The sequence below is a fragment of the Pogoniulus pusillus genome, chromosome Z (genome assembly GCF_015220805.1).
Source record: "Pogoniulus pusillus isolate bPogPus1 chromosome Z, bPogPus1.pri, whole genome shotgun sequence".
NCBI classification, from domain to species: domain Eukaryota; kingdom Metazoa; phylum Chordata; class Aves; order Piciformes; family Lybiidae; genus Pogoniulus; species Pogoniulus pusillus.
The window spans coordinates 70,037,816-70,046,707 of NC_087309.1; the positions used below are offsets into that span (position 1 = coordinate 70,037,816).

Genomic DNA, 8,892 nt, shown 5'->3' on the forward strand with positions numbered 1-8,892 from the left:
CTGTTGTGCTATCCATTGCAGTCAAACATAATTTTATACCTGTTGGGCTTGCCTGGATATGACTTTGAAAAACAGAGAATTTCAGATATGTAAAACAGAGCTTTTAGTGCTACAGGAAATAAGCCAAGTTAAAAATGTCATTAACTCATTTAACAGCACTCATTCCTCAGCAGAGAAAAGCGCAGATTGAGCACTTGTGAAAGATTTTTGAAACTTTGTCACAACAATGTGTAAGGTCTTACACAAAGAAAGGAAAGGATTCACCATCAGAAAGGCTACTTTTGGAGTTACATCATTTGTGCTCCTCTGTTGGTTTTCTACCTGAAGATTCAGGATTTAGAGCACTCCTTCCAAGACATCACTTGCTGCCCTGAATAACAACCTCATTAACTGTCTTTACAAGTCAACCTTTAGGCCGGTGCTACTGACCTTATTGGAACAATACGTTTTAACAAACAAGACTGCATAAGAAGGGTGCCCAAGTACTACTGCCTTTGCATATGACTATCTGTACTTTGCAGTCTTTAACTCAGACATTAATTAGTAAAGATGTAACTTTAACCATGCATGTGAGACTGAAGACTACCATACATATGCTCACTCATGTGACGCTTTCTATGATTTTGCTTTTCATTCTGTTAAATGAAACCAGAACTGCAGATGCTGTAAATGTGTTTAAAGTTCACTAATGTGGAAAATGTGATGTCCATACATTTCAGGGCTTCAAGTAGTCTTAGCTTGACAAGTCCACAAAGTGTAGCCCAGGACATGGCTGGCCTTCTGGGTTATGAGTACACATTGAGGACTCATAGAGTTAGAGAATTGTTTTAGTTTAAGATCATCAAGCTCAATCAAGTTCTGCAGGACGGATTTCAGCCCTATCTAACTTAGCAGCTTACTTGTAACAAGTCAAAGCAGGGTATCTGCACTTCATCTAGTCATTAGGATCTTGTAAATTTTGATGTTTATTTCCAGTGCCTTCAAACTTCTGCTCTTCTTTTTAACTTTCAAAAATAGAAGCTTGGGAAAAAAAACACATCAGAATAAAAAGTTACTTTCAATCTACTGCATGTTACAAAAATGTAAGCCTACAATATACTAACTCATGAGCTCAAACTTTCATGTCTTTTGAATCTGTTCATTGCTTTCTCTATATCTTTTTACCGGTTCATCTTAATCTGGGAAACAGAAAAACAAGCCAGGTCTTTTTTCATCATGTGCTTCATGTCACTCTAAAGAATCATAGAATGGTTTGGGTTGGAAGGGATATTTAAAGGTCATCTAGTAAACCTGCCTCATCTCAGGAAACCGGAGCAGAGGAGTAGAATTGACTCCCTTGACCTGTTGGACACACTTGTTTTGATGCAGCCCAGGGCATGGTTCACCTTCTGGGTTATGTACATGCTGCAGGCTCATAGAATTATAGAATCATTTTGGTTGGAACAAACCTTAAAGATCATCAAGCCCAACCATTAACCCAACCTTGCTAGGTTACTGTTAAACCAGGTCACTAAGCACTACATCTACATATCATTAAAATATCTCCAGAGACGGTGACTTCACTGCTTCTCTGGGCCAGCCTATTCTAGCAGCCCTTTTGGCAAAGAATTTTATTTCTGATATCCAATCTCCATCTCCCCTGGCACAACTTTAAGGCATTTCCTCTTGTCCTGTACATTGTTACTTGGGTGAAGAAACTGACAACCTCTTCACTACAACTTTGTTTCAGGCAGTTGTAGCAAGTGATAAGGTGCTCACTCATCCTCCCTTTCTCCAGGCTAACCAACCCTAATTCCCTCAGTTGTTCCTCATAAGACTTGTTCTTCCTTCATCAGCTTTGTTGCTCTTCTCTGGATGCTTTTTAGTACCTCAACATGCTTCTTGAAGTGAGGGGCCCAAAACTGAGCATAATATTCAAGATTCAGCCTTGCCAGTGCCAAGCACTTCTCTGCTCTTGCTGGCCACAGTATTTCTGATACAAGCCAGAATGCTGCTGGCCCTCTTGGTCACCTGAGCACACTTCTGGTTCACATTCAGCTCATATCAACTATCACCCCCAGAGCCAGTCACTTGCCCCCAAGCCGGTAGATTTGCATGGGGTAGAACCAAGCACTTGGCTTTGTTGAATCTCATACCACTGGCTTGGGTCCATCAATCCACCCTGTTCAGGTCCCTTTGCAGAGCTTCTACTTCAAGCCAATCAACATATCTGCCTAAGTTGGTGTCATCTGCAATATTAGTGAAAATGACTCAATCCTCTTACACAAATCATTGATAAAGATATTAAAGAGAACAAGCCTCAGCAAAGAGTCCTGAGGAATGTCACATGTCACTGGCCATCAGCTATATTTAACTTCATTCACCAAAAGTCTTTTGGCCCAACTTTTCAACCATCAGTTCCCTTGAGTCCTCCTCCAAAGGATTGCTCTTAATCCCTGCATTCCTTAGCTGTGAAACAGCTTTAGAGACCTGTAGGTGCAGTGCCAGCATACAAAGGGAATGCACTAACAAGGCAGAAACAAGGTCCTCATAGTGGTGTATGGTGGGGAGTGAGAGAGTGCAATAGTCATAAATTAAAACATGAGGAGGTACAAAGACAATGTTTAAAGCAGACAAGGTGTAAAGCAGACAAGGTATAAAGACAAACCCTCTCCCTGTGAGGGTAGACCATCTGTGGAACCAGGACCCAGAAAATCTGTCTTTTCTGTCCTTTGAGGTTTTCAAGCCCTGAGTAACATGGCCTGAGCTTAGAAGTGGCCCTGCTTTAGGCAGGAGGTTGAATTGGAGGCCTCCCATGTTCCCTGCTAGTGTGAATTGTCCTGTGATTTCATGAGCAGTGAATTAGGTGCTACTATGGGCAAGAGACACTCTGCCTGTTAAAGAAGAGAAATGAGACTGGACATGCTTCTTGCTCAAATGAGGAATGAACATCAAGTCTCTATGCCAGTAACTGAAGCAGTCAAAGACCACAGCAGATTGCATGCTGAAGGGTAAGACTGTGATGCAGCTGACTGTGTCACAAAGCCCAGAGAAGGGCCATGACTAAGACTGTTTTGGACCAGTTTGGTAGAAGTCAGATAATTCTGCTTGAAATTAAATGTCTGTCATTAGAGGAGAGGGCATAGGGGAAAGGGGCTGTCTGGTTGGTTTTTTTGGTAGTTGTTTTTTTTTGTTTGGTTGGTTTGGTTTGTTCTGGGGTTTTTTTTGGCAGCACAATCCTTCTTTTTATTCTGCTAAATATGGTAGAAATCTTCTGAATATGGTAGCAATTCTTGAATGGTCATGGAATTTTTTTTTTTTTTTAAATTCATGTAATAGGAAATATGTTTTTCAACTCTCTAAAAAATATAAAACAGCACAGAAGGTAGAATTTCCTTATTGTAACACAGGAATAGATCACAGGATCACAGGATGTTAGGGCTTGGAAGGGACCCAATGAGATTATCATGTCCAACCCCCCTGCCAGAGCAGGACCACATAATCTAGCACAGATCATAAAGGAGTGCATCCACACAGGCCTTGAAAGTCTCCAGAGAAGGAGACTCCACAATCCCTCTGTGGAGCCTGTTCCAGTGCTCTGTCACTCTTACAGTAAAGAAGTTCCCCCTTATGTTGAGGTGGAACCTCTTGTGCTGCAATTTACACCCATTGCTCCTTGTCCTATCACAGGGAGCAAGTGAGCAGAGCCTGTCCCCCCACTCCTGATCAGCCCTCAGATGTTTATAAACATTCATTAAATCCCCTGTCAGTCTTCTCCAAACTAAAAAGCCCCAGGTCCCTCAGCTTCTTCTCATAAGCCATGCCCTCCAGTACCCTCATCATCTTCATGGCCCTCCACTGGACCCTCTCCAGCAGATCCTTGTCCCTCTTAAACTGGGACAGTTGAATGCAGTATTCAAGATGAAGTCTCACCAGGGCAGAGTAGAGGTGAAGGAGAACCTCCCTTGATCTGCTGCACACACTCTTCCTAATACGCCCCAGGATCCCACTGGCCTTCTTGGCAGGGGAGACACCATGATCAGGCAGGTGGTTTTCCCAGGGCGAGGCTCATCCTTTGCACTCCCTGTGCTGACCCCTGCGATTTCCCCAAATGCGGGAAACTCGGCTGCATAATTTGTGGCAGTGGGGGACTGCGTTTGTGCTCTCCCAATATGTTTAAAAAAAAATGGGCTGCCCGGGGAGGTGGTGGAGGCACCGTCCCTGGAGGTGTTCAAGAAAAGCCTGGATGAGGCACTTAGTGCCATAGTCTGTCGGTGGAGCGCTATGGGTACAATGACTCTTTGTTCACCAATATGGTTAGATGGTCATAATCCACTTTATTTCCGTGATACAGTGACTTATATGCGTTCTAGCAAGAGGCGTGCTCAACTTAATATTGGTTACAATCAGAGGGTACAGGGTTACTTGTAAGGCATCAATAGGTCAGCATGCCATAACATTCTAAGGCTCAGCCCTCCAGACCACCTACTCCAGCCCCCTTGGCTATCTAACTCTGCCCACTGCAGCTGTGTGTGGGGTGCTCACTTGTTTACAGTTTGATTTCCTGGGCTAGCAGTGTCCCAGGGATGTTTCTCAGCACAGTTGCTCATGTTTATCATTTCTGTGTCCTCTGCTAACAAGAATTCTCCAACAATGGTCTAGTTGACTGGACAGGGCTGGGTGATAGGTTGGACTGGACGATCTTGGAGGTCTCTTCCAACCTGGTTGATTCTATGATTCTATGATTGCTATGCCATGGGTAACTTGTTATCCACCAGGACTCCCAGGTCCCTCTCCACAGGACTGCTTTCCAGCAGATCACCTCCCAGCCTGTACTGGTGCAGTTTATTATTCCTCCCCAAGTGCAGGACTCTGCACTTGTCCTTGTTGAGCCTCGTTTGGTTCCTCTGTGCCCAGCTCTCCAGCCTGCCCAGGTCTCTCTGGATGGCCACACAGCCTTCAGCTGTATCAGCCAAGCCTCCCAGCTTGGGGTCATCAGCAAACTTGCTGAGCAGATGATGTCCTCTCATCAATGTCATTGATGAAGATGTTGAACAGGACTGGACCCAGCACTGATTCCTGGGGGACTCCACTGAGCTGTGGCTCTCTAGCTGGACCAAGCACCATTGATCACCACTCTTTGAACTCTATCTTGTAACCAGTTCCTAACCCACCTCACCATCTGCTCTTCCATCCCACACTTCCTGAGCTTGCTCACTAATGAATTACAGGTGAGGGAACTTGTGCTCCTTACAGGAGAGAATTTTTGTTCATTAAAACATTTGTATTCCTACTGGATATTCTTATATATGGATCCATATGAATTTCAGTACTACAACTCCAAGTCTGGAATGGCCAACCTATATGAGAACACAGCTAACACATCACCTGTACAACAAGCTAATATAAGAGACAGTCTTGACCATCAGCTCATACATGGGATTTCCTCCTACCCACCCCTACTAGGATCTTTCTGTGATTCAGTTCATGAGATGTTCTCACTTAGTGGTTAATCATTACTTTTTTCATCACAGTCACAAGTAGTAGGGAAACGTGTGTTTGTTTATTTTTAGCAATTTCCAGCAGAATATCCAGGGCATTTTAAAGCTTTAGTCATCTCTGGAAATCTAGAAAGAAGCATCTTTTGAAATGCTGCTCCCTGAGCAGCTGCTATGTCTTACCTGCTTGCTTCTGAGTGGCCCTAAAACATTAGGCAGTAGGCTTGCAAAGATCTTTGTAGTGTGACTGACACACTAAACTAAATACACTAAACTATATCTTGATATGAAGTTCACCTGCTTGCTTTCATTGGTGTGGGAGTCAAAGAATGTGATTTGAGGTTGCTGCTTCCTTGCTTTGCCTACAGATAAATGGTCCATGAAGCTGACTGGGAGCTTGGAATACAGCCTGTAAGCAATTCTGATGCTCTAGCTTTGTTTTCCTTAGACAAGTTTTAAGTGAGACATGTTGGCTCACTCACTTCAGAAGACTTTTTATGGTGCCATATAATGCACCTTCACAGTCCTGACCGTTGAAGTCAAAGGGAAAAGTGTTCAGCTTTCATTGTCCTTGCACTATCAGTGTGTCTGACCTCTAGAAGAATGTTTTGGTACATGGAGTGCAGAGTGTATGCAATGGTGTGAATATATCCTCCTTTGACTATCTTTGAATCTTTATGGAAATTTCCAATTACATTGGCCTTGGAATGACCCCTATGTGTTGCTTTACTTGTGGCTCCATATAATTTCTGAAGACAAAGCCTGATGTTTTTTATTGTTCTATTTTACTGGGGTTTGCACTAGCTAACACTCATAATTTGTGAATTATCTTCAGTGGACTCAAATTTTTTTTCCATATGAGCCTAGGGTAAGTAGCAATGTTACCCTGGACACTTCAGGAGAGTCAACTTTGACCTCTTCAGAGACCTACTTGGAAGGATCCCATGGGTTAGGCCTCTAGAAGATAGGGGAGATGAAGGCATCTGGTTAAAATTCAAGCACCACCTCCTCCAAGCTCAAGATCAGTGAATCCCCATGAGTAAGAAATCAAGCAAGGAAGGCAAGAGAACTGCATGGATAAATAAGGAGACTCTGGAAAAAAATTACATGGAAGAGGATGTTCACAGTGTGTGGACAATGGGCTGTCCACTTGGGAAGAATATAGGAACATTGCCAGAGTGTGTAGGAATGCAACAATGTTGAATCTAAGACTCTTAGAACTAAATCTGGCAAAGGATGTAAAATATAACAAGAAAGGCTTCTTCAAGTACATTCACAGGAAAAAGAACACCAGGGAAAATGTGAGTGCACTGCTGAATAAGGTGGCTGCCCTGGTGACAGAGGACACAGATTTACTGAATGCTGCTTTTGCTTCAGTCTCTACTGCTTAGGCTGGACCTCAGTCCCTGGAGGTAAGAGAGAAAGCCTGGAGGAAGGAATTTCATAGAATCATAGAATCATAGAATCAACCAGGTTGGAAGAGACCTCCAAGATCAGCCAGTCCAACCTATCACCCAGCCCTAACCAATCAACTAGACCATGGCACTAAGTGCCTCATCCAGGCTTTTCTTGAAGACCCCCAGGGACGGTGCCTCCACCACCTCCCTGGGCAGCCCATTCCAATGGGAAATCACTCCCTCTGTGAAGAACTTCTTCCTAATATCCAGCCTATACCTACCCTGGCACAACTTGAGACTGTGTCCCCTTGTTCTATTGCTGGTTGCCTGGGAGAAGAGGCCAACCCCCACCTGGCTACAACCTCCCTTCAGTTAGTTGTAGACAGCAATGAGGTCACCCCTGAGCCTCCTCTTCTCCAAGCTAAACAATCCCAGCTCCCTCAACCTCTCCTCATAGGATTTGTGCTCCAGGCCCCTCACCAGCTTTGTTGCCCTTCTCTGGACATGTTCCAGCACCTCAACATCTCTCTTGAATTGAGGGGCCCAGAACTGGACACAGTACTCAAGGTGTGGCCTGACCAGTGCTGAGTACAGGGGAAGAATAACCTCCCTTGTCCTACTGGCCACACTGTTCCTGATGCAGGCCAGGATGCCATTGGCTCTCTTGGCCACCTGGGCACACTGCTGGCTCATCTTCAGCCTACTATCTATCAGTACCCCCAGGTGCCTTTCTTCCTGGCTGCTTTCCAGCCACTCAGTCCCCAGCCTATAGCGCTGCTTGGGGTTGTTGTGGCCAAAGTGCAGAAGCCTGCTCTTGGCCTTGTTAAATCTCATCCCATTGGCCTCTGCCCACCCATCCAGCCTGTCCAGGTCCCTCTGCAGGGCTCTCCTACCTTCCAACAGATCAACACCTGCTCCTAGCTTGGTGTCATCTGCAAACTTACTGATGCTGGACTCAGTGCCCTCGTCCAGATCATCAATAAAGATATTGAACAGGATCCTTAGTCAGGGAGGACTTGGGTTAGAGATCACCTTCACAAGTTGGACAACCACAGATCCATGGGCCCTGAAGGGATGTACCCACAAGTGCTGAAGGATCTGGCTAAGGTCATGGCCAAACTACTCTCTATAATTTTTGAAAGGTCATGGTGAACAGAAGATGTGCCTGAGGGCTAGGGGAAATACAATGTTTCTCCAGTCTTCTAAAAGATTGAGAAGGAGGGCCCCAGAAACTACAGGCCAGACATTCTCACCTGCATCCCTGGAAAGGTGATGGAACAGCTAATTCTGGAGGTCATCTCTAAGCATGTGGAACAAAAAAGAAAGTTATCAGGAATAATCAGCATGGATTCATGAAGGTAAAATCATGCTTGACCAGTCTGATAGACATCTAGGTTTGAGGATGAACTGCTGGAAATTAACTCCAGGAGGAGGACCTGGAAGTGCTGCTGGACAACAGGTTCACCGTGAGCCATCGATGTGCCCTCATGGCCAAGAAAGGAAACAGTATTCTGGAGTGCATTAAGAAGAAACTGCAGCCATCAGGTTGGGGGAGGTTATCCTGTCCCTTTATTCTGCCCTGGTGAGGGTGCACCAAAAGAACTGTGTCCAGCTCTGGGCTCTCCAGTTCAAAAGAGACAGGGAACTACTGGACAGAATCCAATGGAGGGCCATGAGGATGATTAGAGGACTGGAGCATCTCTCTTAAGAGGGTGAGAAACTTGGGTCTTTCTAGCCTGGAGAAGAGCAGAATAAGAGGGGATCTTAACAATGCATGTAAGTGTCTGAACAGGGGAGGTCATGAGGATGGGGTTGGGCTCTTTCCACTGATAGACAAGGGGCAATGGGTACAAACTAAATTGCACAACATTTCACATGAGCTTCATGAGACACTTCTCTACTGTGAGGTTCATGTAGCACTGAACAGGCTGCCCAGAGAGGTTGTGGAGTCTTCTTCTCTGGAGATTTTTCAGACCTCCATGGACATATTACTGCACAACCTGATCTAGGCATACCTC

The 8,892-nt window shown here is 44.8% G+C and overlaps 1 non-coding gene across 1 annotated transcript; it reads left to right on the top strand.

Annotated features, from left to right (window-relative positions):
• Window positions 1-3,989: 3,989 nt before the first annotated feature.
• On the top strand, window positions 3,990-4,151 carry LOC135173761 (U1 spliceosomal RNA). The gene has a single exon (XR_010301429.1). It is a non-coding gene; the product is annotated as a U1 spliceosomal RNA (small nuclear RNA).
• Window positions 4,152-8,892: the final 4,741 nt, after the last annotated feature.